We start from the raw sequence: 26,557 nt of genomic DNA, 5'->3' as shown, positions 1-26,557 counted from the left end.
TTGATCTGACTGCATTCAGAAGCACCTGTAGGACCTTTTCAACACAATCATCCAGGCCAGGCCCCACCCTAGATCCATACCATCACAATCACTGCTGGGGGTGAGGGTGTTCATCAGTCCATTTAGGGAACTCCCAGGGGACCCTCAGGTGCAGCCTGACTGGGAACCTCTGCTGCAGATATTCTGATACTCTCTTCACTCCACCACCGGAATTGCTGAAGTCAGAGATCAGAGCAAATAACGTCTCTTCTCATGAACCTTTAGTGGAATAATCCTCCAAGACAATGGAATGAAGTCCAAGTTCCCTAGCAGGACACTCTAGTGTAATTGTCCCAAACTGCTTCTTCCCACATCTCCCTCACAATCTGCACAGCACCAATCCCCAAACACATTATGTATTTCTTTTACGTCTCCACACTTTGCTGCCCCAAAGTCCCCTCGGTCTTCCTCCCTTTCTCTACCAGACACCATCTTTCACATCCTTTAAAGGCTCTGTTCAAACTACTTTTCTGAAATAGTTTTGTGTGACATCTTCGCTGACCTTTCCAATCAAAAATCAGTCTCTCCTTCCTCTGAGCAAATGTCCAAAAAATGTAGCTCATATACGAGTTACCATACACTGCGTGAATTATCCTGAACTGTTCACATGCCAGTCTTCCCCGTGAAAGCAAGGGCATATGTAACTCATGTTTTACAGATCCAGGTTCAAAGTGTAGTTCTTCCAAGGTACTGACTAGAGTTGCAATCCTTGGTAGGTTATTTAAACATACTGAGCCTCAATTTTGTGATCTCTGAAATGGGATAGCAACAAATGATACCCACCTTCCTGACTGAAATGAAGATAAAGCATGAAAAATGTTTGGCTCAATACGGACCACCTAAAAATTCACCAAGATGACAGCTTATTATTTTTATTATTAATTTTTGTTTCCTCTGCTACTAGACTGGACTGCAAGACATGGTGCTCAAAAAGCATTTGCTTTCACTCAAAAAGAAAAAAAAATAAGCACTGGCTCTCAAACGAATAAGCAGTGATTTCTTAATGCCCTTTCTCCTTACCCAATTTTGTTCTGTTATGAAGGGTATTTCATAATATTTCTATTGATAAGTCATCTCTTACTCCCTTTTCTTTCCTTCAAACATCATTGTACAAGATTCTAACGAACAAGCCCTGTCAGTGTCCCTCCTACCCCAGCTTGACTTTTCGCTTTGAACTACAGTAACTGCCTGCAGCCACAGTGTCGCTGCCCAGAGAATCGCCTGCTTCACTCGGACAACAAACAGCACTTTGTAGGCAGACTGGAGGCGAGCCCAAGTAGGAGGGGGGAAAGCCAAGGAAGAGGAGCTTGGGCCAGAAACGGAGCTGACACCCACACGATCGTCCATACTATGACACAGGTAGGGAGCGAACAGGAAAGGAAAGAAGTTCAAATCAACACAAACCTTCCCAAGTGCTCCCAAGCCTCCACCCCACCGCTCACGATTCACAAAGGACACGTTGGTCCCCTTACTGCCTAATACACATGGCTCCTGTTGTTGACAAATGACTGTCCAGTGTAATAGCACCTGATCTTCACCAAACCAGGCGTGGTGCTGTTACTATCCTCTCCATCATTCCCATGGGGATGAAACCCAATGAACTCCACCGTGAAGTTAAATCCAAGGTCGCACAGTCAGTAGAAGGGCCAACACCATCTCAAGTAGTCCTCAAGCTCCAGATCCATGGTCCTCCCCTGCCTTATATGAAGTGTGAAAAACAGTTTTCAGAATGTTCTCAGAAGCACTCCAAAGACACTAGTTGTAAAGGTAAAGGTAAAATAAAATACTTTTTGTGCTCTTAAAAACAATTCTGGTGCCAAGAGTGAGGGCTGTCACAGCAGCAAGGCCCAGTGGCAGCCCTGAGGATGATCTGGGCAGGATGCTAGCACGCTGTTCCAGGAAGATCTGCAGCTTTCTGTTTCTAGATGGAAACTGTTTCCTGACGACTCTGTTCATTTGGTTTGGGGAGGAGTGATTGAGGATGGAACAACATTTTCACTCTCTTTTCAAATCCGATCTTGGGCCTGAGTTTAAAGCCAAGGTAATGTGAGAAGCAAAAGAGTTTCTCTCTCTTTTTTTATTAAGATTTTATTTATTTATTCATGAGAAACACACACACAGAGAGAGAGAGAGAGAGAGAGAGGCAGAGACATAGAGGGAGAAGCAGGCTCCCTACAGGGAGCCCTATACGGGACTCAATCCCAGGACCTTGGGATGACACCCTGAGCCGAAGGAAGATGCTCAACCCTGAGCTACCCAGGTGCCCCAGCAAAAGAGTTTCTCAAGCAAATCTGTGAAAGAATGCAAGAGGCAATAATGCAGTCCTCAAAAGCACGGATCCTAAAGCCACCAGGGCCTGGGTTCTCATCACTGCTCTGTCACTGCCAGTGCCTGGCCCCGAGTCCCTCGACTGCTCGCAGTCATGGGGAGGTGCAGCCAGTGTCCTGGGCTACATGGGGGCAGCGGGAAGGGGGCGCGTTGTGAGGAGCAAATGAGCTCCTCCATGCAAAGGGCCCCAAACAGTGCCGGTCGCATGTGAGTACTACATAAATGTTTCCTAGTATTATTTCCAGGATAGAATCGGTCTCTAAGATTGTGTTCTTTTTAAAGTGTATTTTATACGAAGGTTCAAGGAGACTTCTTGTACAATTTGCTAATCCCCCAAACCAGCACAAAGAGTATTTATAAATTTCACTTCCTGATAGAATCTTCCAGGATTTCCATCTGTGAACTAGAGACCCTGGAAGAACAAACTGTGGAATCTGAAGAATTCTTCCCAGCAATAGTGCAAGGAAACCTGCACCCATTCTCTCAATACTACAGACTGGCTTCCATAATGAGAAGAAAAAAAAAAAAAAAAAAAGACCTTCATTGCATTAAACTAACTAATGCAGGGTGGAAGGTGGGGGTACTTTTTTAAATGCGTTTTTTATTCTGAAGGCAACCAAAGCACTAAAAATCTAAAGTCAGGCCAGCTGAGAAGGACACGGTTCAGCTCACACAGGGATGACAGTCCTAGGGACTGGAATAAAACCTGCTGATGAATCAAAAGATTTCTTTCCCAGAAAATGCTGAAATTCCAGGAACAATGTGCGATACTTGGGATATTAAGAGAACAATGCTCTTAAAGATCCACTGTCCAGCCAGGAGTCCAGGCTGGGCTCAGCTGGAGATTGCTCGGTCCCACCTCTCCTGGGGCAGAGCATCTCCCAGGGAGAGGATGGCAGGCTCTGCTAGGGAGCTGGGATGGGCAGATGCTGTCGCCTGCCGCTGCCTTCACCCAAAGGGGCTGGGGGGGGGAGGGCTGCTCCAAGTGGAGCGAGCAGCCAGCCTCCCTGGCGGGGTGCAGAGGCACGGGGAGCTGGGGGCTGCTGGCGACCCCCTTGGCCACGCTGCCCTTTGCCCTCCAACAGCGCCAGCTCTCCCGGCTTCCTCAGCCGCTGCCAGGGCTCCTGCTCCGGCCCCAGCCTCTCCCGTCCTTCCCACTCCAACTCTCCTGCGAAGCCACAACACAGGCCACACGCTGGGAGGGGCAAGGTCCTGGCACTCCGCCCGCCCACGGAGATGCCACGCTGCTCCTAAATGTTTATGGGCTCACAGTTTTCCCTTTCTCGTGTAAGGACTCTTCTCTAGGATTCCCAAATCGATTTTAAGATCTAAAAAAATGCTCCTCTTCCCCTATCCTGGGGATGGGGGGTGGGGGTAGATGATCTCTTTCTTCACCTCCAAATGGCCTTACCCCTCATTCTCTACCCCTGGGCCACCTGCCCCCCCTCTACCCCTAGACCCGTGTCATCTTCACCTGGCTGCTTTATTCACAAACTACATAGTCCTCCCTGAATCACTACTCCTCAAGCAAGACAACCCTTCAAATGCATTCACTCCAGATACAACATAACAAATTTAAAGGGCAGAAACTTATCATCATGGGGCTTTGAGGGTTTTGTTGTTGTTGATTTTCTGCTTTGGGGTGGGGGGCACAAAACAATGAAATCGAGTTTTGGGTTGTTTCCCACTTCATCTCATTTGTCAAAGTGTATCGTACTTTTGTTCTGTTTATCCGGCCACTAAGGCCATCTATCTCTAAGGGCCTAGGCATGCAGGCTGTATCCAGCCCACAAAGCCATTTTGTTTGGTCTACAGGAAGTGCTTATTTAAAATGTTGAGTTAGCCAATCTTTTAAAATCAGGAGATTTTAAAGTAATAATCCAGATTTCTGGCTTACAGTGAAAAATCAGAAGATCTGGCAAGACTTGCCCACATTCCCATATGGCAACAATTGGCTGCTGAACAGATCAAGCTAAACAGCCCCTTTCGACAGACCCGCATTTTCTGGTTCAGCCCAGATCCATCCCACTCCCTCCTGATCACCCCACCCTGAGGCTAAGGACCTGCTGCCACAAATCATCTTCCGGGAGGCTGGCTTCAGGCAGCGTTTGACATTTGCTTGAGACCCCAAGGCAGAGTGGGCCTCCAACTTTATCACTCACTCCCTCTAGTTCCTGCAAAAGCTACAATTACAGACTTTCGGTTTTGTACACAATTTGTCGCCTACAAATAATTTATAAGAGTTAAGAGAAAAGGAAAATGTATGATAATAGAAAGATACCTGAAAAGAACCAGGTTAAAGAGAGAGAAAAGTGTCCCTCCCTCTGCCTTTCCCTCCCTCTCTGTATGCATGTGCATGGGATGGGGGTGCCTCCGCGAAAGCTGTTAACACTGTAGACCATCTCCTAAATTATCCTCTGTTATTGGCTGCATGTTAGTATGAAAAATAAAACCATTAAAGTAGAAATTCTAGCAGAATGAATTCACTCAAATGATCAACCTTGAGGGGAATAAATCTACAAATAGAGTATAAATAGGTGATCCAGATACACGGATATCGATTGACTCACTGTTTATTTACAGGATACGGATAGGATTATTTATTGCATATGTTTGCTTATAGCATTTATTCAGCAAGCACCTGGATGTTACACCATACAAACCTGAGCTACATCTGTGTGTATTTGTGTGTGGCAGTCACTGTAAGGTCACCTCTCCTGAGGAGGAGGGTGCTTAATGTATACTACTACAAGTGGCACTCCATCGCCAACAGACAAGTCACCAAAACAAGTGATTTTAAAATATCCTCTCAAATATAGGACAAACTTACACTCCAGTGGTGTTATTTTGGATGGTATTTTCTAAAACTCTGTGCGCTGGCAAGAACACTGGCCTGGAAGCCAGAAGACCCAGGTGCCATGACCAGCTCTCCTCTTCACAGCTTGTGTTTCCGCAGTTCAGATCTGATCCTTGAACGAGGAGCATGACCCAGACAAGCTGTAAGGTCCCTTTACACCTCAAAACTCCATTCTCTTTTTTGGTTTTTTTTTTTTTTTTTTGGCAAGAATATTAATAGGCATTATAAAATGAATACAAAGAAATACAAGAGAAATGAGAACAGTGGATAAGAGAATGGTTTTGAAATAACAAGAGTAGTTTCAAATTCTACCTCCACCACCCGTTTTTTTTGTTTTGTTTTTGTTTTTTTGTTTTGTTTTGTTTTGTTTTGCATATCACATAACCTCTCAAGCCTCATGACCTCATCTGCAAGGTGGGAGTAGCTAAAAAATTAGCTATGTCTGATAATAAATAAATTGATTTTAAAAGCCTATTCAGTAGGGTAGCATCACAGAGACGATTCTCCAAAGAATTTTGATTTTCTAATACTTCTTAGAACTGAGCTTGGAACAATCAGTGATGAGAATTTTGACTGATGGTACTTCATATAAATTGTGACGGGCATGAATCTGTCCTGTCTCCCTTGCATGAGATCTGGAAAGGCAGCTCTCTGGGGATCAATGTCCTTCTGAGAGAAGGGCTGTCTTGCACTTCCTTTCTTCTCCCTGCTTTGTAGAATTCATTGCAGTGATGGTGATCTGTTGACGCTGAGATTTAGCAATGGAATTTATGGGTTGCTGGGGAAGTGAAGCCTTCTCTGGCAATGTTCCTAACTATTACCAGTAAGCAGAAGAGGAAAGTAAAAAGGGTTTTAAGAAATGTTCATAATGGAATCTAACATTGACATTTGTGAACCTTCCCCAGCAGCAGGTGTCCACAGGAGGATACGGACATCTTGAAAACCTCAGAGCAGTAGTAATACCCAGACTTGATGTCAAACTAGTACAATTTGAAAGGAAGAGTGTCATAAAACTGTCAGGGCTTAGGTGACCAAGAAATGACCCGAAAAACCAAACCAGTACCATCCTTCACGAGATTAAAAAAAAAAAAAAAAAAAAAAAAAAATGAACACCTCAAAATAGAAAGAACTCAAGATTTTTTTTTAAAAAAAGACCTTTTAAACTGAATAAACTCAGCATTAAAAATCAAAACCAAAAACCTTGCTGCACTGCCTGCCTTCTTTTCTTTCCCCTGAGGCTGGACCCACTATCACCACGGACCCCCTCTGGAAAACAACTGCTCAGGAATGGACTTCCAGTTGGCCCCATCATGCCATCCAGCCCACGACCCAACACCTCATGGAGGCACCAGGGGCCATACTGTGAACCATCCAGTGTCTTGGTCATCACCTTCCAAGGATACAGATGTATCCTTAAAGCCCCTTGTTTGTCTTAGTAACGAATTGTGAGCCTGTCAGCCAGGAATGTTTCAAAACCTTTTGAGAGTATCCAGCCTTCGTGTACTGCCATGTAAGATAGAGTTCCCAGTCTCGGCTGTACATATGGAATCACTTGGGGCTGGGGAGGGCTCTTTTCAAAATGAAACTCCACTCCCAGAGATTTTGATTCAATACATAGGGCTCAAGTAACTTTCAAATATTCCCCAGACTGACTCAGATGATATCCAGGGTTGAGAAAAGCTGGTGCCATGTATTTTTGCCTTCATCCTGAATTTATGTATTGCAAAGCTTTAAGGTATACCTCTTCAGGCATTCCTGCAGGGGACAAACGTGGATGGAGGGCCTGCCCTAGAGGCGGCACTGGACAATCAGCAGAGAACAAGACAGATACCTCCCTGCCCTCACCGCACTAACAGAGTACTGGAGCAGGAGACAAGGAAGCTGGCAACTGAAGTACCACATTGAGGCCTCCTGGGATTAGGTGAACATTCCAGGTTCCTCTTTCCTTATCCTAGGGGTTTCACAGGCTTCAATAACATCTTCTCCCAGTCTTCTTTCCAGATACTAAAAATCCCAGTATTTTTTATCAGAAAAACAGATGGGCAAGGCCCTGTCCTGGTGGAGCTTCCATTCTAGCAGGAATGTCTACATCTCCTAGGTACCGTCACATTGGTTGTTCCCGCTCCAGTGCCTTTCCTAAAGCCAAGTGCCCAAGCTTTGAACAAAGCACAGTGGAAACTCAAATAAAACTGTCTTCTGTTTTGTTTCTAAAATCTTTTTTTTCCCAAAATCTTTTTGATGGAGCTTAGCATTTCCTGTCTTTTTTAATCTCCACGAGCAAGCTGGGACAACACTGTGAAAGTGTTTTCGAAGTCTTTTCCTGGGTTTTGCCACCAAAACATTATCTGACCTCACAGTGCCCACAGAGAAACTCACCTGCAAATCTTCTGATGACTCACATACCCTAATACGGTTTCCCTGGAGTAAATCCCCACTGGTTAGTTATTTCATAATTCAGAAGAGCTTGCTGTCAACTGTAAACCTAGAAATTCCACTGTGTGCTCCTTCTTTTGGATCAATTATGTAAATAAGGCCTGAGGGACCCACTGTTTACACACCTCCAAGCAGAGGAGAAATCTTTTTATCCTTAGCCTTTATTTGTGGTCTTTAAGGCAGGTAAATTCTAGTGCCTGCTATGTCACTTCACGGGTAAGCTATAGCTGGTCACAGCACCACCTGGGCCTCGATTTTCTCATCTCTAAAATTCGAGTGTTGATACCTTCCATCTATAAAATTCTACATTTCTACTCAATTGGCACATCACATCCCTAATTCCAAGGGGACTTCAAGTTTGATATAGCCCTTGAAAGTACAAAAGGACAGTATCTAAGGGTTTTCAAATATTTTCCCTCTAAAGAAATCTCCTACACCTTCACAAAACATCCCTTCTTCTCTCCGGAATATCCCTCATCTCCGAGGACAGGAACAGGGTTCCCATGTGGACCAGAACGGAAGGGAGAGCAAACAGACTGACCATCTGGACAGACAACATACCAGCAGGGGATCGGGGCACAAGGGACATTCATTACAAACAGGCTGCACACATTTGCTATGAGATCTGGAATTTTGTTCTAGCACTCTCAACGACTTTGAATGGCCACCACTCCAAACCAAGTAATTTATTTAAATCTAGTTTGTTGGATAGATCTAGAACATTTAGAGAACTGCCTGCTTCAAAAGACATCTGAGCATGGTGATTTCCTGATGTCATTTCAGAGATGACTTGTGAAATCTGGTAAGTATGAAGTTACACTGATGACAGGCTAAACCCCAGTTCTGGGGAAAAGGCCTGTTTCTAAGCTCCAATCCTCTCTCCTTCCCCAAATGTAAAGCTGTCACTAATGAAATATTTGGAGTCTACTAATAAAAAGAAAAGGAAAAAAGGCTTAGCCTGAGTGGGAACCAAGTTCATACGTGTTTTTTCAGTATCAGTTATTCTATTTACTTCTTTACAAATTTCAAAAGCAACTCTGATCTGGCAAGCTTCAGATTTGCACAGAACATTAGAAATTCTCTTCCAGATGTCTGAACAGAATTACAACGACCCCAGAGGATGGAGTACAGATTTCAGAAGCTTGCAACAGACTCAAATAATTTCAAAAGGGCATTTCAGGTGCAAACATTTGCAAAAACTAAATGCAACGTAGTCTGACCACAAACACAGATTTCTCAGAAGCCCCTAAATTAAAGGTCAATCAACCCCTGGAATTCACCTTCATCACTCAGCACCCCAGCTCTGGAATAGGACTAACAGCACCAAACCACTGAGTTGCATGTAGTATTAATACAAGTGGCTGCAAAGCTTTTGGTAAAGTCATCCTGTACTCATCTCTCATAGGATTGGAAGACAGAAGCAAGATTTTAAAATCTAAAAAATACTGGGATGCCTGGGTGGCTCAGTGGTTGAGCATCTCAGGTCCTAGGTCGAGTCCCACATCGGGCTTCCCACGAGGAGCCTGCTTCTCCCTCTATCTCTCTGTGTCTCTCATGAATAAACAAATAAAATCCTTTAAAAAAAAAAACCCTAAAAAACCTGTAGACTGGACCAAAATAAATAGGATAGTCTGAAGAGGGACAAAAACAAACAACTTCCATTCATTTTCTCTCTCTTTTTCACACACACACACACACACACACACACACACATCTGCCAGATGAATATAAGGATGCAGCAGCTCATACAACAAATATCTAGATGTTCTGACTGTTTAACTGGACGGAACCTATACATAAATCTTTGCTAGCTAGGCACTGCTTTTTTTTTTTAAGGCAGTTTTGTAAGTTTAATTCACAGTAAATAGAGGCTTATGCCTTGGTTTCAGGAAACAGGTGTCCTACTGTACTCTTTGTTGGACAGAACACATTTCAATCATCATATTCAATTCCAGACACTGTTACTCTCCATGAGAGATGCTGACAAACTAAAAACATCTAGAAACCATGTCCCACGCAGGATTATGAAAAGAAGTGGACTCTTTTGCACTGAGAAGAGGGGAGGGAGACACCATACTGTCTTTGCAAATGCAAAGGGCCGTCCTGTGAATGTGGGAAGTTCTAGAGGAACAGAATCAATGAACAACGTTGCCAGGAGGCAGTCTTGAGCACTAATAATAATCATACACCTAGTCCAAAGATACAATGGCATGTCTTCCTAAGTACAGAGTTCCCTGCTCCCGGGGGTGTTTAAATAGAGGCTGTCTAGCAAGTCTAAGAATTTACTAAATAAGTTAGACGAGGATCTCTCTAAAATTCCAATTTTGATTCTGTGATTCCCCATCTACCTAATATTATACTGCCTGCTAGCTCATCTGCCATGATCTCTCAAAAATGCCCTTTCCTTCTGATTAGGTTTTGCCCAGATCCTCATCACTTCAGGCCTGAGCAGAGCAGAAGTCTCCTACCTAGATTGGCTTCCCAACCTTGAATCCCTCCTCACACTTCAAGAACCACCTCCTTCAAGGCCTATTTGGAGATGTGACTTCACTTCATAGTGACCTTTATGTTTACTGTCTAGAGCAGGGTTTCTCCAGCCTGGCACTACTGACATTTTTGCCAGGATAATCCTTTGTTGTGGGGGCTGTCCGGGGCATTGCAGGATGGATGTTCGGCAGGATCCCTGGTCTCTATCCACTACATGTCCGTAGCACCTGCGTCCCAGCTATGCCCCCCCCCAAAAAAAATAAATAATAATAATAATAATATCTCCAGACATTGCCAAATGTTTGCTGGGAGGCAAAATTACCCCTTGTTGAGAGCTGCTCTTCTTGAGGCAAATGATTAACGCCGCTGACCTGTGGTTCAAGTTTTCCACTAACTAGATTCCCCCTACCTTCATCCGTCATGTTCTCTGCTCGGCCAGGCAAATCTATTTACTATCTTTGACTAGTGACAAAGCTCACTGCTTCCCCTAATACATGCCCCTTCCCTTTTTCCCAAAGCACACAACATTCTCATCTGGCTCCAAAATCCCTTTCCATTTCAGTATTCTTTGACCTTCTAGAAAAATAGAACCCTTTGCTTTTGGTGGTGTCTTCACCTATACTGTCTTACATGCCCTCTATTTGTACAAGAATCCTCTCCTTCCTCGTTAAGGATCCACAGCACCCACTCTGGTTCTCTGCCTGCTGTTAGCACTCAATAAATAACTGATTGGTGTTTCTTAAAATGTCAAACATCAGCTCCAATTGCACGTGAAAAATACATGAAATCCGTTACCAACTACCACTTCAAGAACATATGTGATCATGAGTACGTAGTTTCAACAAAACTTTGACTTCATACACAGTGCCAATCTATCTACACTACTGGAATTGAACCAAGTCTAACTTCCATGTCATACAGCTACCAAAACAATTTAGCTAATGGGACCAGACACACACATCAAGATTTTGTCAAATTAATCAAAAAAGCTCAGCACAATATAAAAGGTAAGAAGAAAAGGCCAAGTTTTGACCAAGTTTTTAAAAATTCTGTAAGCCTCAGCAAGGAGGAAAAGATGCAGATATGGAACCAAAATCCATATGGTTCACCTGCTGCATCGTACACCACTCAACATGGGAATGGAAGAGACTGGGCGACTGAGTCATTGAAGGACAGTCTCCTCTTCCACCTGCTAATGTTCTAATCAACAAGTACAGTCACACACCCTCAATAAAAACGAGACAAATCTAAGATAAAATGTTCATATATATAAGTAAGCCATTCCAATTCAAGATTTGGAATTTTTTTTTTTTTTAGCTCCATGGATTACCTAATCATTTTATGGGAGGCTCCCTACATAACCCACAGAGATCAAGCACTCCAGATCAACTTTGCCGGATCCCTATTTTAACTCATTTCAGGATCTTTCCTCTTGCGTTTGCATTTTAACAGGGCTTTAGTCACCTGTTGTGGAAGACAGGGGAAGAGACAACGCGATCCCTTCCCTAGCTGACGGTAGGGGTTTGGTCAGTATTTGTGGACAGTAAAAAGAAACGTTGTCTCATAAGACCTCATTTACCTGGTTATGATGCAGGATTCTTCCCACAGGTCTGTAAAAAGCAGAGGTCCCAGAGGCTTTGGTGGGGAAGGTCTGAATCACTGTCATTCTTGGCACCTGGAAGTACCGGTGGTCTATGAGGTAAATAGCCCTCACCATTACCTGCAGACAGGAATTCCTTGTCCAGCCAGACACCCACCGGGGTCCAGCACAGAACACAAAATAGGTGCTCAAAAAACACCGCCAGAATGGAACTGAATTATCAAAGCTAAGGAAAGTTTCCAGAAGTCCCCTCTCCCTTTACTCCTGTGTCTTTTAAAATCTGTCCTCATAGCTTTCTTTGCTCAACGAGCAATATTTTTCAAAGTCTGGGAAGAGGACAGGAGGAAATCTGCAAAGCCAAGGGAGCCCTGTCGGAGCTCAGGTGGGCCCCACAGGTGGCTAGGACTCGCCGGTGTCTGGTGTCCATCTTTCCGCCGACCTCGAGTGCTCGCTCCCTCTCACCTTCGCGTTTGTGCTTTCCTGATGCCCTACGACCCCCACCTTTTGCCACACGCCCCCCCCCCGCTGCGCCCCGGATGGGGCCGCAAATCCCCACGTCCTCCTCTACAGCGGGGACCTACCTCACCACCCTCGAACCTGCAGCAGCTCTTCTTCACTGCGGCTGGCTTTTTAAGAAACACCAAACAAAACAAAACAAAAACAGCCCCCCTGAGACCAGAACTCTAATTTCTTTATCCCTAAAGGATACCCCAAATTAGGGGGCACGTTCGGAGGAAGGCCTCTCCCAAGCCTCCGATAAGCAGCATCGCCCCCAGGGAAGCCCCGGCAGGAGAGGAGCGGCGCGGAGTCCCGTCCCCGAGTGCCCACGCCTGCCAGCAAGCTGGAAGCGGATTATTCCGGTACCCAACCCGGAGACGGCCCGCGGCGGGCAGGGTGCACCTGCGGGCCCGGCTCCCTCCCGCCCGCGCGGGGGCGGGGCGCGGCCCCACTCCCCGCCCCACCGCCCGGCGCGGGAAGCGGGCGGCGGGAGGCGTCTCTGCAGAAGTTAAAGGGCGCACCTTCCGGGCCGCGGGCCAGCGGGGCCGGGCGCCGCGCACCCCCGCCGCAGGCCCCCGCGGAGCCGGCCCGCCCCCGCCCCCGCCCCCGCCGCCCGCGCCGCACGATGCTCGCGGCCGGAGCCCCCCCCGCCCCTCGCGCCGAGCCCCGGGCCGCAGCCTCCGCTCGGGATGGGGGCGCGCCTCGGCCGCGGGCGGCCCCCCCCCGCGCGGCGCCCCGACCCCGGCCCCGGGGGGCGCGCACCCACCTGGGGGCGCAGCCGGGCAGCGGGGCCGCCGAGCCGCGGCTTAGGCCGAGGCGGGGGGCGGCGGCATCACCTGCGGCGGGCGGCGGCTGCACCGGGACGCGCCGGGGGGCGCGCGGCGCCCTGGGCCCTGCTCCCGAGGCCCCGCCCGCGGCTGCCACCTCGAAGCGCGGCGGAGGAGCCGGGGCACCCCGGGCGGCGGCAGCGGCAGCGGCGGCGGCGGCGACGGGAGCAGCAGCACATGACTCTGTAACGGGGGGAATTAGACAAAGCGTAACATGGACTCCGGGCCCGTGCAGGCGCTGCAGCCCCGGGACCAACCGCAGCCAGCGAGCGCCGCGACTGGCTCGGCCGCAGCCAATGGGGCGGGCCCGGGCCTGCATGTGACGGCGGCCGCTTTCCCCGCCGCCCGGCCGCGCCCGCCGCGGGCCCGGCTCCCCGACGGGGCTGCGCGGCCGGGGAGGGGGGGGCCGGGGGGCCGGGGGCCCGGCAGGTGCGCGCCGAGGCGGGGCCGCGCGTCCCCGGAGCGCACCTGCCCGGCGCCCCCGGAGCTCGGCGCGCAGCCGTCGCCCTGCCCGGGGCCGTCCTTCCCACCGAAACTCCGACATCCGCGCTGAAGGAGAAATTCCGTGAAGGGGGGCGGGGGTGGGGGCAAGGGGGACCCGCGGCCAAAGTCGTGTGAGCGCTCGGACTCGGGGCACGCACAACTTTCTCCTGCACCAATAGCTTCCCAGCCCCGTTTGTTCCGTCCCTGCTCTGAGAAACGCAGCGGGGAGGCAGCTCGTGTTTTTTTATGTGTTTTTTTTTTTTTTAAGATTTTATTTATTTATTCATGAGACGCAGAGAGACAGAGAGAGAGGCAGAGACACAGGCAGAGGGAGAAGCAGGCTCCATGCGGGGAGCCCGACGTGGGATTCGATCCCGGGTCTCCAGGATCGCGCCCTGGGCTGAAAGCAAGTGCCAAACCCCTGAGCCACCCAGGGATCCCCGCAGCCCGTGTTGTAATCCGAGTCTACTCGTTGTTGCCACAACTGTCCTGTGTCCGCAGCAGGTGGATGAAAGGTGGCCCTCTGCTAAGAGGGGTTTTCTTTTTTTTTTTTTTTTAAGATTATATTTATTCATGAGACACAGAGAGAGAGGCAGAGACACAGGCAGAGGGAGAAGCAGGCTCCATGCCGGAGCCCGATGCGGGACTCGATCCCGGGTCTCCAGGATCACGCCCTGGGCTGAAGGCGGCGCTAAACCGCTGAGCCACCCGGGCTGCCCTAAGAGGTGTTTTCCAACCTGATAGTTGTCCCTCTTGTTTTTGTTGTAAGATCGAAATGTATTTCCCGTCTTTCTCGCGGGTGGGGAGAAGCCGGGATAAAGAAGGAAAGCCTGGAGGGACGTTTAGAATTGTTGGCTTATAATCAAACAAACGGTTCCAGCCCCCCAATACTTCAATATCTCCTTTTATCCAAATCCACCCTTTTCTGTGAACAACGGGGAGTCTCATCTCTATCAGGATCTCTCTGTGTCAGTGAACATTCAATCAACATTTACTCAGTGTTCAAATGTTCTCTGTTAAACATGCTGCACAAAATGTGACAGCCGCTCAAGAAACTGTGTGCCCAGATACAGCAAGGCCTTAGAAAAGAAGGGTTTTCAGGGGTTTCAGGAAAGGCTTCAGAGAGAAGAGGATGATAGAACTGACCCCTGGCAGAGTGAGCCCTTGTTGCTCAGGTACTGGAAGTGAAGAACAGCCCTGGCAGGGAGGAGTATGAACACAGGTTCAGAACTCACTCAAGGAACCATTCTAGACTAGTTACAACATGACTCTAGATTTTGAGCCCTTCTGACCTCTTGCTTTTCTCACTTACCTTGCCCTGTCCCTCACATGCCAGCAGCATCTCCTCTTCTACACACCCAGCCAAGAAGGAGGTGTGTGGGCACCGGCTGTGTGGCAAGTGATTTAATCACAGTACCAGATTTGCTCATCTGGGAGGTTAGAGCAGGTTTAAAACTGTTAACATCTAGTGGTGTAATATTTTGATTGAAAACACCCCACTATTATAACTAATCTGGAACATTTTACTGTTTGTAAAAACACTCTGTTCCGTGTTTTGATCTTCCCTGGACTTTAAACTATGATTCTAGATCTGAGACAAATATGATTTCAAGATTGGTATGACTTGAGGGAAAAAAGTAAAAACAGAAAACAGTCAAATGTGGAGAAACAGGTATCCACATGGACTATACATGTGAGTACAAATTGAGTAAATCCCTTTGGAAGACAGTTTGGCAATTTTGGAAACTTTTGGAAAAAAGCACAGACTTGTGTTCTTTTTAACCAGGTAATTCCACGTCTAGGAGTTTATACCTCAGGCTTATAAATGCAAATATTAATGTATTTCTGAAGAATCTACACATGTATAAAGACATATACAGGTATGTTTACTGCAGCATTGTTTGTAATAACGAAGACATGTAAGGTGTCCAAGTCTCATCAGAATCCCAGTAGGAAGTTCTTCAAGCACTGCTAGATCTGTAGAAGGAAACTGTAAGTGGCCACTAATAAAAATAAGATAAATCTATTTGTACATAGAAGAATGTCCAAAATCTGTAAGTGAAAAAAAGCCAACTGCAGAACGATTTAGGTAGCAGGATCCCATCTTTATTTGCATCTATTTGTCTCAAAACATACAAGTTATTACACATATGCTTAGAGGAAATCTAGAAGTATCCATAACAAGCAATTAACAGGGGTTATCTCTGGATGTGGGATCACTATTGCCATTCACTTTCTGTTACAAAGTTGTGTACGTTTGCATTGTTTTCATGTTGAGCACATACTGCCTTGATAACAAGAAAAATAAAACATTTTTAAAGGTGAAATTGGTAAGAGCTCTACTAACGACAAATAATGAAAGATCACTTTGATGGTCCAGGATATCAAAAGTTGTCAAAGGTTGTAAAAAGTTTCCTTATGCCCTAAGGAAAACAGATAGAAAGGAGGCACAGTAGAGGACAATAACTGATTTGACACTGGATTCAAAATTAAGGAATGTGACAGAAAGGGAATCTGAGGCTACTCCAGATATGTCTAAACGAATAAGGCTTCAAGGACGTTGTGTTCAACAAAACCTTACAGAGCACTTGCTATCCTTTGCTGAGTTGGTATGGTCAGGAATCAGCAACTATTCCAGCACATGGTAAATCTGTATCACACTAATAATAACAACCAGTGCAGTGCTGATGACAGGCCAGGCACTGCTCTAAGTACCTTACATATGTTCCCTTTGAGTCCTCACAGCAACCCTAGGAGATAGATACTATTCCTATCCTCATTTTTTAAGACTGGAGACAGAGGCCTGAAGGGGTTATGTAATTAGCTCAAGTTCACACAGCCTGTAAGTGGCTCTAGAGGTAAGTAAGCACTTAAAATACTATCTAAAAAGACCCTTTAAGATAAAGGCCAATATATGTGCATCTCCTTTTAGCAAGTCTTGTAATTCTAGGTTGATTTGTGTTCACCTAAACTATAGCACTTGGCATGCCCTGAGGCGCTGAGTAATAGTGAATGAATGAATGAATAATCGACTTTCCTATAGAGAAGAATCTGAGCTCCTTGGAGGAGCGATTTTGCATTGTTCCTTTTTTTATCACCTGCTAGAGTGCCCAACATGTGGTAAGCAACATGAATTTCAATAATCTGTAAACATGTTTTTGAAATGTTGTGCGGAAATCAAGCTTTATAAATTGATCCCAAGTACACTGAGCCAGCCTATGAATAATATCATGATGAATTCCTTGTTAGAGTGAAGAATAGCCTGGGGGAACAGGGCTAAGTCTGGATACACCTGCATAACCATACATAAATAAACACAGACTGTATTTGCTTGGTAAGTGGCAGTCATGCTGAAGAGCTGAAGGGCTACAAAATTTTAAGTTATTTGAGCCTCTTTGTCTCTCATCTCTCAGTTTCTGAAATGAGGAGAATGATACATATCTCAAGCTATCGTGAGGCCAAGGACTGACATATGGGAAGGGCTTAGCTAAGTGCCTAGAACATAGGCATTGCTCAGTAATGTTACCTATTATAAGTGTGTCCATGTAGCATAAATGTGACCTGATTTTTTTTAAGATTTATTTATTTTAGAGAGAGAATGGCAACAGGGAGAGGGGCAGAGGGAGAGGGAAAAGCAGACTCCAAGCTGAGCATGGAGTTGGATGCCGGCAGATTCCAGGACCCTGAAATCATGACCTGAGTTGAAATCAAGAATCAGACACTTAACTGACTGAGCCACCCAGGCATCCCCTGCTTTCCTAATCTATTGTGAACCTATAAACTCTATAGGAGTTCACGTCCTGGGAGTTCACGTCCATTTCATGCTTGAATTTGTAGAGTAGGGACTCAGTCAAAGTAAATGGAAACCCAATGGTCTCCTCTTTCTTCTCCCGTCCTACCTTCCCACTTTCCTCTTCACTGCACTTCTTAGACTTATTTAAACTCTCAGCCTGGGAGGTAGAAAGCAAATTGTCATCTTTCTTCACAGCTGAGAAGATTGAAATGCTGGAGATTAGATTAGAAATGAGCAAGCAGGTGGAGGGAAGAGAACAGTGTGGGGGAAATGGAACTGGGCGGGTATGCGGGGTAACTCTCCATGAGTATTGACGTAACACGAGGTCCAAAGAGGAAGGGAAATTGCCAGACTGCTATAATTAGAAATGATATGGTGAAATTGAAACTAGAAAAACTAAGGGTACATGTCATAACCACAAGGAGGAGAAGTGGGCCTCTTCCTTCAAAATGGATAAATAGAGTGAAAAACTTAGGCTTGTCTATCTAGGCAAGCCAGGGCTCCTTACTCGGTACCCCTGGACTGTGGTTTCTTCACTGGGGAGAATGAAAAACAACAAAACATTAAAAGGGGCACCTACGTGGCTCAGTCAGTTAAGCATATGCCTTCGGCTAGGGTCATGATCCCAGGGTCCTGGGGTCAAGCCCTGCATCAGGCTCCTTGCTCGCGAAGAGCCTGCTTCTCCCTTTCCCTTGGCCTGCCACTCCCCCTGCTTGTGCCTTCTTTCTCCCTCTGTCAAATAAATAAGTAAAATCTTTAAAAAAAAATTTAAAAACACCAAATTTAACCATGTAAGGATCTGTGCCCATATCCTCTGCCTTCCTGCCTGCCACCACTAGGGATGGACTATCCATGTTCTTATTGAAAGCCAGTTTCTTCACTCTTGCACCCAATCTCATCCAATCTCAAATGACCATTGCAGCAAGTGTCCCTTGTCTCCCATCTCATTAATTCCCCCCTCTCTGCTGGATGACTACATCAACCTTTTTAAAAATGTGATTATTTTCTCCACCTTAAGGAATGTCTCCTAGCCCTGCCTTCCCCATTCCATTTCTCTTCTCTCCTTTGCATCTAAATGTCTCACAAGAATTGTTTATGCTCATTGTTTCCAATTCCTTTCTTCCCATTTTTTCTTCAACTCCCATCTATTTGGGGTTTCACTCTCAATGCATCACCAAAACTGATCTTGCCAAGGTAACTGACAACTTCCACTTAGCTAAATACAGCACTGAATCCTTAACTGACCTCTCAGCAGTATTAGACGTCACGGACTGCTCCCTCCTCTTTGGTAAACTACCTTGTCTGGTCTTCTGAGACACCACACTCACTCCCTTCAAGGAGCTCATCCACTCAGATGACTTTGAATTCCCTTTCTATGCCAACCACCCCACATTTATAACCCCAGCATATTTCTCTCTCCTGAGTCCAATTTGCATTTGTAACTGCCTTTTTGGCTTTTCCACTTAGACTTCTAACAGATATCTCAAACTTAACAAGTTCCAAAACAAACTCCTGACATCCCCCCCAAATCCTATGCAATCCACACGGCTTTTTCCCTCTCAGTAAATGGCAACTCTGTCCTTCCAGTTGCTTGGGCTAAAAGCCTTGAAGTCAGGGCACCTGGGTGACTTAGTCGGTTGAGCACCCCACTCTTGATTTCTGCTCAGGTCATGATCTCAGGGTCGTAGGATCTAGCCCCATGTCAGGTTCTGCACTCAGCTTAGAGTCTGCTTGTCCCTCTCTCTGTTCTCCTCCCCCAGCTCATGCTTACTTTCTCTCTCTCTCTCTCTCTCTAAAAAAATAAATAAAATCTTAAAAAAGAAATCCTTGGAATCAGTCATCCTTGACTCTTCTGTCTTTCTCTCATAACTTATATTGAAACTGTCAGGAAATGCTGTTGGGCCTACCTTCTAAACATATATCTCGTCACACCTTAGCTCTCTCCACCTTCTCTCCCCTGGATTAACTCATTAGCCACTTAACTAGTCCATATGCTCCCACTCCTGCCCCATCCCTCGCCACAGGTGATTCTTAACAGCAGCCAAAGTGAACTTTTTAACATGTAAGACAAATTAGCTCCTACCTTTGCCCAAACCCTGTGCCCAGCTCCCTTTTTTACTCAGAGTAAAGACATGTGACTCACAAGGTTCTTGCCTGATCTGCATCCCTCCCTCCCAATGTCACATACTCAGGGAAGTAGACCCCGACAGCCTCATCTAAAATTGGAACTCTGGGTGGCTCAGTGGTTGAGCATCTGCCTTCTGCTCATGTCGTGGTCCCGGGGTACTGGGATCAAGTCCCACAGCGGGCTCTCAGGAGGGAGCCTGCTTCTCCCTCTGCCTATGTCTCTGTCTGTCTCTCATAAATAAATAAATAAAATCTTAAAAAACAAACTAGAACTCCATGCTTACCCATTCCTCTTACCTTGCCTTATTATTTTCCACCAGCACTTGTTATTTACTTATCATATATATTTTTTGTTTAGTATCTCTCTCCCCTGCTAGAATATAAGCCCTGTAAAGACAGGAAATTTTTATCTGTCTTGATTACTCATGTATTCCATGCATTTGGAATAGTGTCCAGCACATAGCAGGCAGTCAATAATTATGGGGTTTTTAAAAGATTTTATTTCTTTATTTGGCAGAGAGAGAGAGAGAGCACAAGCAGGGGGAGCAGCAGAGGGAGAGGGAGAAGCAGGCTCCCCACTGAGCAGGGAGCCCGATTTGGGGCTCGATCCCAGGACCCTGAGATCATGACCTGAGGGCTGATGCTTAACCCACTGAGCCATACAGGCACCCCTTAAATCATACTCTTATTAAAGAAAATAAGCCATGTAACACAGCAGTGAAAAGAATGAAGTTAGAACAGATTAAACACTCACTCTCCCGTAACATATTACTTACATTAAAACTGTCTTGCTGCGCAGTAAAGTTGCTGTGTACTCTTGCTGCAAGAAAAAGTTCAAATAAAATGAGGGAACATAGATGGGACATAAAATAGCAAGTGGGACTCTTAATTATAGCTTTGCCAATTGAAAGTTGAAATGACACAAAAATCCCGAGAAAAAGCACCATGAAAAGGAATTGTGCAATACTTTAAAACGAAACAAAATAAAACCCAGCCCCCAAAGCAAACTGATTTGTGGAGCCATGTGAAAAGAGGAAGGAAGAGTAATTGCAGTTTCCAAATGGTGAGTTGACTGTTTAAAAATCCACACGGAACTCACTCTGTCAGGATGTCTCTGGAAAGCTCTCTCCTGTGGGAAGGGGAGATGAGCACACAGCCAGAAACCTTAAATGTCAAGCTGAGGCCGAGCAGTGCCTGCGCTGAAGAGAGGCCTGCAGAGCCCAGGGAGACAAGCCAGCCTGTGGGGTCTTCTTCCTTCTGGGGGAAATCCTAGCATTCTGGGATTAAGAGTGGTATTGTCTGGGCACTGCCTGGAACCTCGTCTGACAGCTCTTCAAAACAGTGTGGCCCAGAGACAATCTGAAAATTAAGTTTAGACTCAGTGGTCTAAGTAGTTATGTCACTATGTCAGCATTGTCCTAACGCGAGCTGCTCCTCGGACGCTGCAGACAGAAGAAGGAGACAACAGAGCCATCTCCTGTTCCTGGTCGTCTCGAAGTCGGGGGCTTTTGCCAGGGCCAGACATGGGGAGCTCGGGCCAGGAGTCTAGATTTATATCTAAATCTGAAGGCATGAGACTGGGTGACCTCCAAGTCTCAGATGCTGTGACAGCCCCCAAAAGTTTATCTCCAGTGTACTAATGCACAGTTTCTCTTGCCACTGTCCTCATCACTGTTTGCCTCCTCTCCCCAAATCTCTACTCTTTTCTCCCTTTCTACATGAGTTTTGTGAGTTAACTATGTGAGTCTCTCTCCTCTTTCTGCGTGATATACCCAAAGCCTACAGATGTGTTGTAACCACATAGTGTTTTCTTAAAATCTTTTTAATTAGAGATGCCTGGGTGGCTCAGTGGTTGAGCATCTGCCTTTGGCTCAGGTCGTGATGCCAGAGGCCTGGGATCGAGTCCCACGTCAGGCTTTCCGCGTGGATCCCGCTTCTCCCTCTGCCTATGTCTTCACCTCTCTCTCATGAATAAATAAAATCTCAAAAAAATTTTAACTAGTTGCCAATATTTAATAATCAGGAAATGTCACAAGAATGCCCATATTTCTAGTGTTTTGAACAACCAGAACACCTGGCAAACCTGGAGCAATGCCTGTGCACCAAATCCTGTGAGGGCTGGGAGGCTGCAGCCACCTTTCAGTGGCCTGTCATGCTGCAGGGCATGAGGGTTCTGAGGCAGGGAGGGGCGATTACCCTTTGTCAGTTTGTGTACACTATTGTTTTTTCTATAACAGAGAAAGACCTCTTTCTACCATGTCTCAATGTTTCCTACAAATGTGTTTTGCTATCTGGTGGCTCTAGGCGTTTGGGACTGTGGTCCATGGTTTATATTATCAGGCTGTCCTCCCTGGTTTTCAAGCAAAAAAACATCTAAATAGAATTCAAAATGAAGGGGTGGAATGCCGTAAGCCCCAAACAACCCAAGACTTTATATACGTAATATAATTATCAGGTAGTTAGGACTGAGGACTGATTTCTTCTAACCAGGATTTTGAGAGTTATACTTTTTAAATCATTATAAATATTTTTCATAGACATTTAGTCCTCAAGCAATTCTGCTAGATATGTATCATTAAAAAAAAAAAAAGATATGTATCATTACCTCCACTTTTACAAATGCAAAAACTGAGGCACAGAGAAGGGAAAGAATTTGCCCATGGCCACCAAGCTAATCAATGCCTGACCCAGGAACCAAGCCCAAATTCGTGCATGTGTGTTTGTGTTTTAAAGAATTTATTTTTGAGTATTCTCTATGCCCAACATGGGGCTCCAACTCATGACCCTGAGATCCAGAGTCACATGCTCTACTGACTGAGCCAGCCAAGTGCCCCTCTATGTGATTTGTTTGGTTGTTTGTTTAAAAGATTGTATTTATTTATTCATGACAGAGAGAGAGAGAGAGTGACAAAGGCAGAGGGAGAAGCAGGCTCTGTGCAGGGAGCCGGACGTGGGGCTGGATCCCAGGTCTCCAGGATCATACCCTGGGCTGAAGATGGCACTAAACCATTGGGCCACCAGGGCTGCCCTATGTGATTTGTTTTAATGAATGGGTTGCAAGTGGAAGTGACATGTGCCACTTCTGGACAGAATCTTCAAGCGGTTGTGTGTGATTTGCATGTTCTCCTTCTGCTACTCTGGAGATGGTGAAAGCTCATGTTGAGATGAAACCTCTATCATCTGAGTGATTATAATGGGCTGAGAACCCCTGCCAGCCCACTTTGGTCATGTGGATGAGAAATAAATGTTTGTTAAGTTACTGAAATTTGGAGGTTGGTTGTTACCACCATAAAACCTGCCCTATCCTTTCTTTTCTTTTTTTTTAAATTATGATTTTTTAATTTAAATTTAATTTGCCAACATGTAGTATAACACCCAGTGCATCAGGTGCCCTCCTTAATGCCCATCCAGTTACCCCATCCCCCCACCCACTTCCCCTTCTGCAACCCTTTGTTTGTTTCCCAGAGTCAGGAGTCTCTTGTAGTTTGTCTTCCTCTCTGATTTCTTCCCATTTAGTTTTCCCTCCCTTCCTCTATGGTTCTCTGTGCTGTTTCTTATATTCCACACATGAGTGAAGCCATATGATTATTATCTTTCTCCGATTGATTTATTTTATTCAGCATGATACCCTCCAGTTCCATCCACATTGATGTAAATGGTAGATGCTCATCCTTTCTGATCCAAGCCCAAACTTTTGAAGCCAAGTTCAGTGCTTTTTATGGCATATCATAGCTGTTGCATATCATCCGTGAAAGTCAATGTGCTGTGATTCTAAGAAGTCTTTAGAATGTTCTCTGCCATCAACTCCATAACATATTTCAATGCCTTATAACCCAGCTAGTTAGGAGAAATCTTGGAACCATCTTTGACTCATACCCCTGCAGTGCCTACCCCTCACCAGGTAAATGGTCCTGTCTATTCTTCCTTTAAAACAACTATTCTACTCAAACATTTGTCTCTGTTCCGTTGCATACAATCTTCATCCCAAATCCATTGGTTCACTCTTGGAGTAATGTAACTGCCCGATTGAGGCTTTCACACAGCACTTTGTTTCCACTCCAGTCTGTATTAATATGCAAAGTAAATGGCTTTGTCATAGAGCTCCCTGCTTGTCTCAGAAACTTGCGGTGGTTTTCTAAATAATTAGCTATAAACTACTGGATCTGAAGTTCAAGGTCCATCCTTCTCTTAGTTGCCATATTGTTCTCACTTCCTTTGTACTTTACTCCTCTGTAGGAGAATTATACTTTTCTACCCAATAACTCAGACTGGGCCACATGACTTGCTTTGACTAATGGAATGTGAGTCAAAGTGACATGTGCCACTTCTGAGAAAGAGTTTTCAGAGTCACTGTGGGCTCTCATGGTTTCTTTTCTCCCCTCCTCCTTGAAAATGGCAAGGTGCCAGATTAGAGCTGCTCCTTCAGTTTCAACCTTGGAATAAAGAAAGTGTGGAAACAGGGTTACAACCAGCATGGGGGCTGATCCTAGAGCAATGGGGACTTACAGGAGGAGACAGTCAAATCTCCTGTTCATAGGAGGTAACATCTAACACGAGCAAGAAATCAAACTTTGCTGAGGATTTGATGCTCTTTGTCATGGGGTAACCTGGAGAGAGCTCACTGGCACAGCCTCCACAAGCAGTCTGTTTCCTTGACTCCACATAACATGTTCCTTTTTCTGTTTTAAAAGATTCTATTTATTTATTTGTGAGAAATGCACAGAGAGGGGCAGACGCATAGGCAGAGGGAGAAGCAGGCTCCCTGCAGGGATCCTGATGCAGCACTCCATCCCAGGACCCCAGGATCTTGACCTGAGCCAAAGGCAGACATTCAACCACTGAGCCACCCAGGTGCCTCCATGCTCCTTTTTCAGGGCTCTGTGCTGGGGCATATGCTGTCCCTAGCTTTTCTAGTCCTTCTGAGTTAGAGCCACTTCACTTGGACCTATCATTTTGCTTGGTATCAACTTAATCCCCAAAGTTGTACTCAGTCAGAGATTCCTGGCTCAGCCTGCATTTTCTAGGGGATGGCAACAGTAAACCTAGAAATTTGTAGATCATCTATTCATTCACACAAAAGAATGTTCATACAACCTGATCCTTAATACTAAGCAGTTGATGCACTAATCAAATAGTGTTTCCTTAAATGTCCAACCACTCAGGATTACATACGGGTTTGCAAGCTTCAAAATCTATAACTCCTTTCTTCGAGGGTTATAAATAAAGTAAGCAGTGATTTGCTCAGAGTTAGATGATTTCTGTGACTTCTTAAACTCTAGCTGCTACCTTGGTGGCTCTTTTGAGCACTGTGGTATCTTTAATTTAGATGGCACATTTGGCCGTGGCACTGGTTCAGCCCCAGGATGAGAGCACCAGAAGACTGATCCAAAGGTCCCCATCTCATGAAGATGCTGTTTTCTTCAGTCCCATTTCTTGCTGTTCTCATTACCTGCCAACGTTTCCTATTCACCCTTCTGCAATCTTTAAGGCCCGCCTTTCTCAGGAAGTCTCTCACTTTTCAGGATCCCAGGAGAGGTGGTAGGAAAGTGCCCAGTGAAAGTGGAATATAGCCCTGCAGGGGCCCAGCTAAACCCCAAGGCAACTGTCTAATGAGTTCCTTGGACGAGTCTGCACCAAAGAGGGAAGGGGACACTCAGAAGTCTCCAGAGGCAAATTAGGATCAGAAGCCGGGGCAGGAAGAATTGGGGATCGGGGAGGCAACATTGCATGAAGCTGTAGACAGCAAGCAAAATCATTGGCCAGAAAAGGAGACAAGAATGGGGAGAGCCAGTGTGCATGGATGAGGCTTAGCAGTCAGGACATCAAGGCTACAAACACGGGGCTTGGAGCAGAACATTTCTTTGTGTGGAGCCTAGAGGGGGTGGTGGGGTGAAGCAGCCCGTCTTTCAGGATCTTTCATAACTGCTTTGTTCCTCAGAGATATTTCTCTGGTGCCAAGGAAAGGGGGAAACCCTTTAGGTCTGCCTGGCTCCTGAGCAGGGGTTCTGAGGTCATGCCAGGAAAGGTGCCTGCTGGCTGTCAGTGTGAGCAAGGGTAACCAGGCAGGAAAGAAGTCTCAGGCTAGGAGTTGGTTGGCCACAGGCTCCGGGTCTGAGGAGCAGAGACTTTAAGGGCAAAAGCAGGAAGGGGTGTGAGGGATTTGGGGAGATGAGAAAGGCAAAGCAGAGCATTGTTCAGAGAGTAGGCAAAGCAGAGCAAGGTGCAAAGTGGGGTCAGGAACACCCCAGAAAAGAGATCCCATAGCTACTTGACTTTTAAACATTGGTTTGGGGCAATTCGTGTGTGTGTGTGCATGTGTGTGTCTTGGTGGGGACGATAAAACTCATAGGGCCAAGCTCTGATACCTACCGCCTGCTACTCTGAACCACTAACTGTCTCACCTGCTGTTTTGTGCTCCCCTGCCGTTTCATGCATGTTTCTTTTGACTCTCCTGACCAGGACCTAAACTCTGACTTATGTTTCTTCACTCTCTCCCCCCCTTGCATAGGGATGAGCTGATTGATGGCTATGAATTTATGAATGAATACCTATCACCAACCCTTTCTATTATTTGTTCCCCCTGCCATTGCCATGCATGCACGCATTCAACAAGAATTCATTTCTATACATTACACGTAATAACAACACTTACTGAGTACTTAGGAACTGTGAGCCAGACATTCTGCTGGGTGCTGAAGCACATATTATCAGTTGTAAGGCCCAGTCCCAGTCCTTGAAGAGCTCACAGTCTGGTGGGGAGGGACAGAGATGCACATACGAAGATGATCCTCTGCCAGATGTATCAGGGGAGGCTTCAAGGAAGAGGTGATCATTTTGCTGGGTTCCAGAGGATGAATAAGGGTTCACCTAGTAGGGCAGGGAAAGCCCCACAGACAGAGGAAAGAATATGAGCACAGACATGGAGCTTGGTTCCCCACTTGCATCCTATCCTTGTAATCATAGAAGAAGGAACAGGCCTCTTCTACCCTAAATTCAATGAGTCCTTGAATGAGGATAAATACCCAATCTCTGTTTATACTGTGTATAAAGCAAGAGCATTGCTTTCTTCTTTTGCCCTGCTAGCA

The 26,557-nt window shown here is 45.9% G+C and overlaps 1 protein-coding gene across 6 annotated transcripts in view; it reads right to left on the bottom strand.

The window, feature by feature from the left end:
* Positions 1-13,144, bottom strand: part of LRRC8D (leucine rich repeat containing 8 VRAC subunit D) — a 113,447-nt gene extending 100,303 nt beyond the window's left edge. For 2 of the 6 annotated variants that reach the window (XM_077905346.1, XM_077905353.1), the window contains exons 1-2: positions 12,326-12,646; positions 11,724-11,819 (exon numbers count right to left, since the gene is read on the bottom strand). The gene's annotated coding sequence lies outside the window, so the exon portion shown is untranslated. Of the gene's footprint in view, positions 1-11,723; positions 11,957-12,325; positions 12,647-13,008 lie in introns of those variants that run through there. The other 4 variants (XM_077905347.1, XM_077905354.1, XM_077905351.1 and 1 more) reach the window with 3 other exon arrangements.
* Between the last annotated feature and the right edge of the window lie 13,413 nt (positions 13,145-26,557).

Source organism: Canis aureus, chromosome 8, assembly GCF_053574225.1.
Source record: "Canis aureus isolate CA01 chromosome 8, VMU_Caureus_v.1.0, whole genome shotgun sequence".
Classification (NCBI taxonomy): domain Eukaryota; kingdom Metazoa; phylum Chordata; class Mammalia; order Carnivora; family Canidae; genus Canis; species Canis aureus.
The sequence above is the reverse complement of the archived record's forward strand: the minus strand, read 5'-3'. Positions and strand labels throughout refer to the sequence as shown.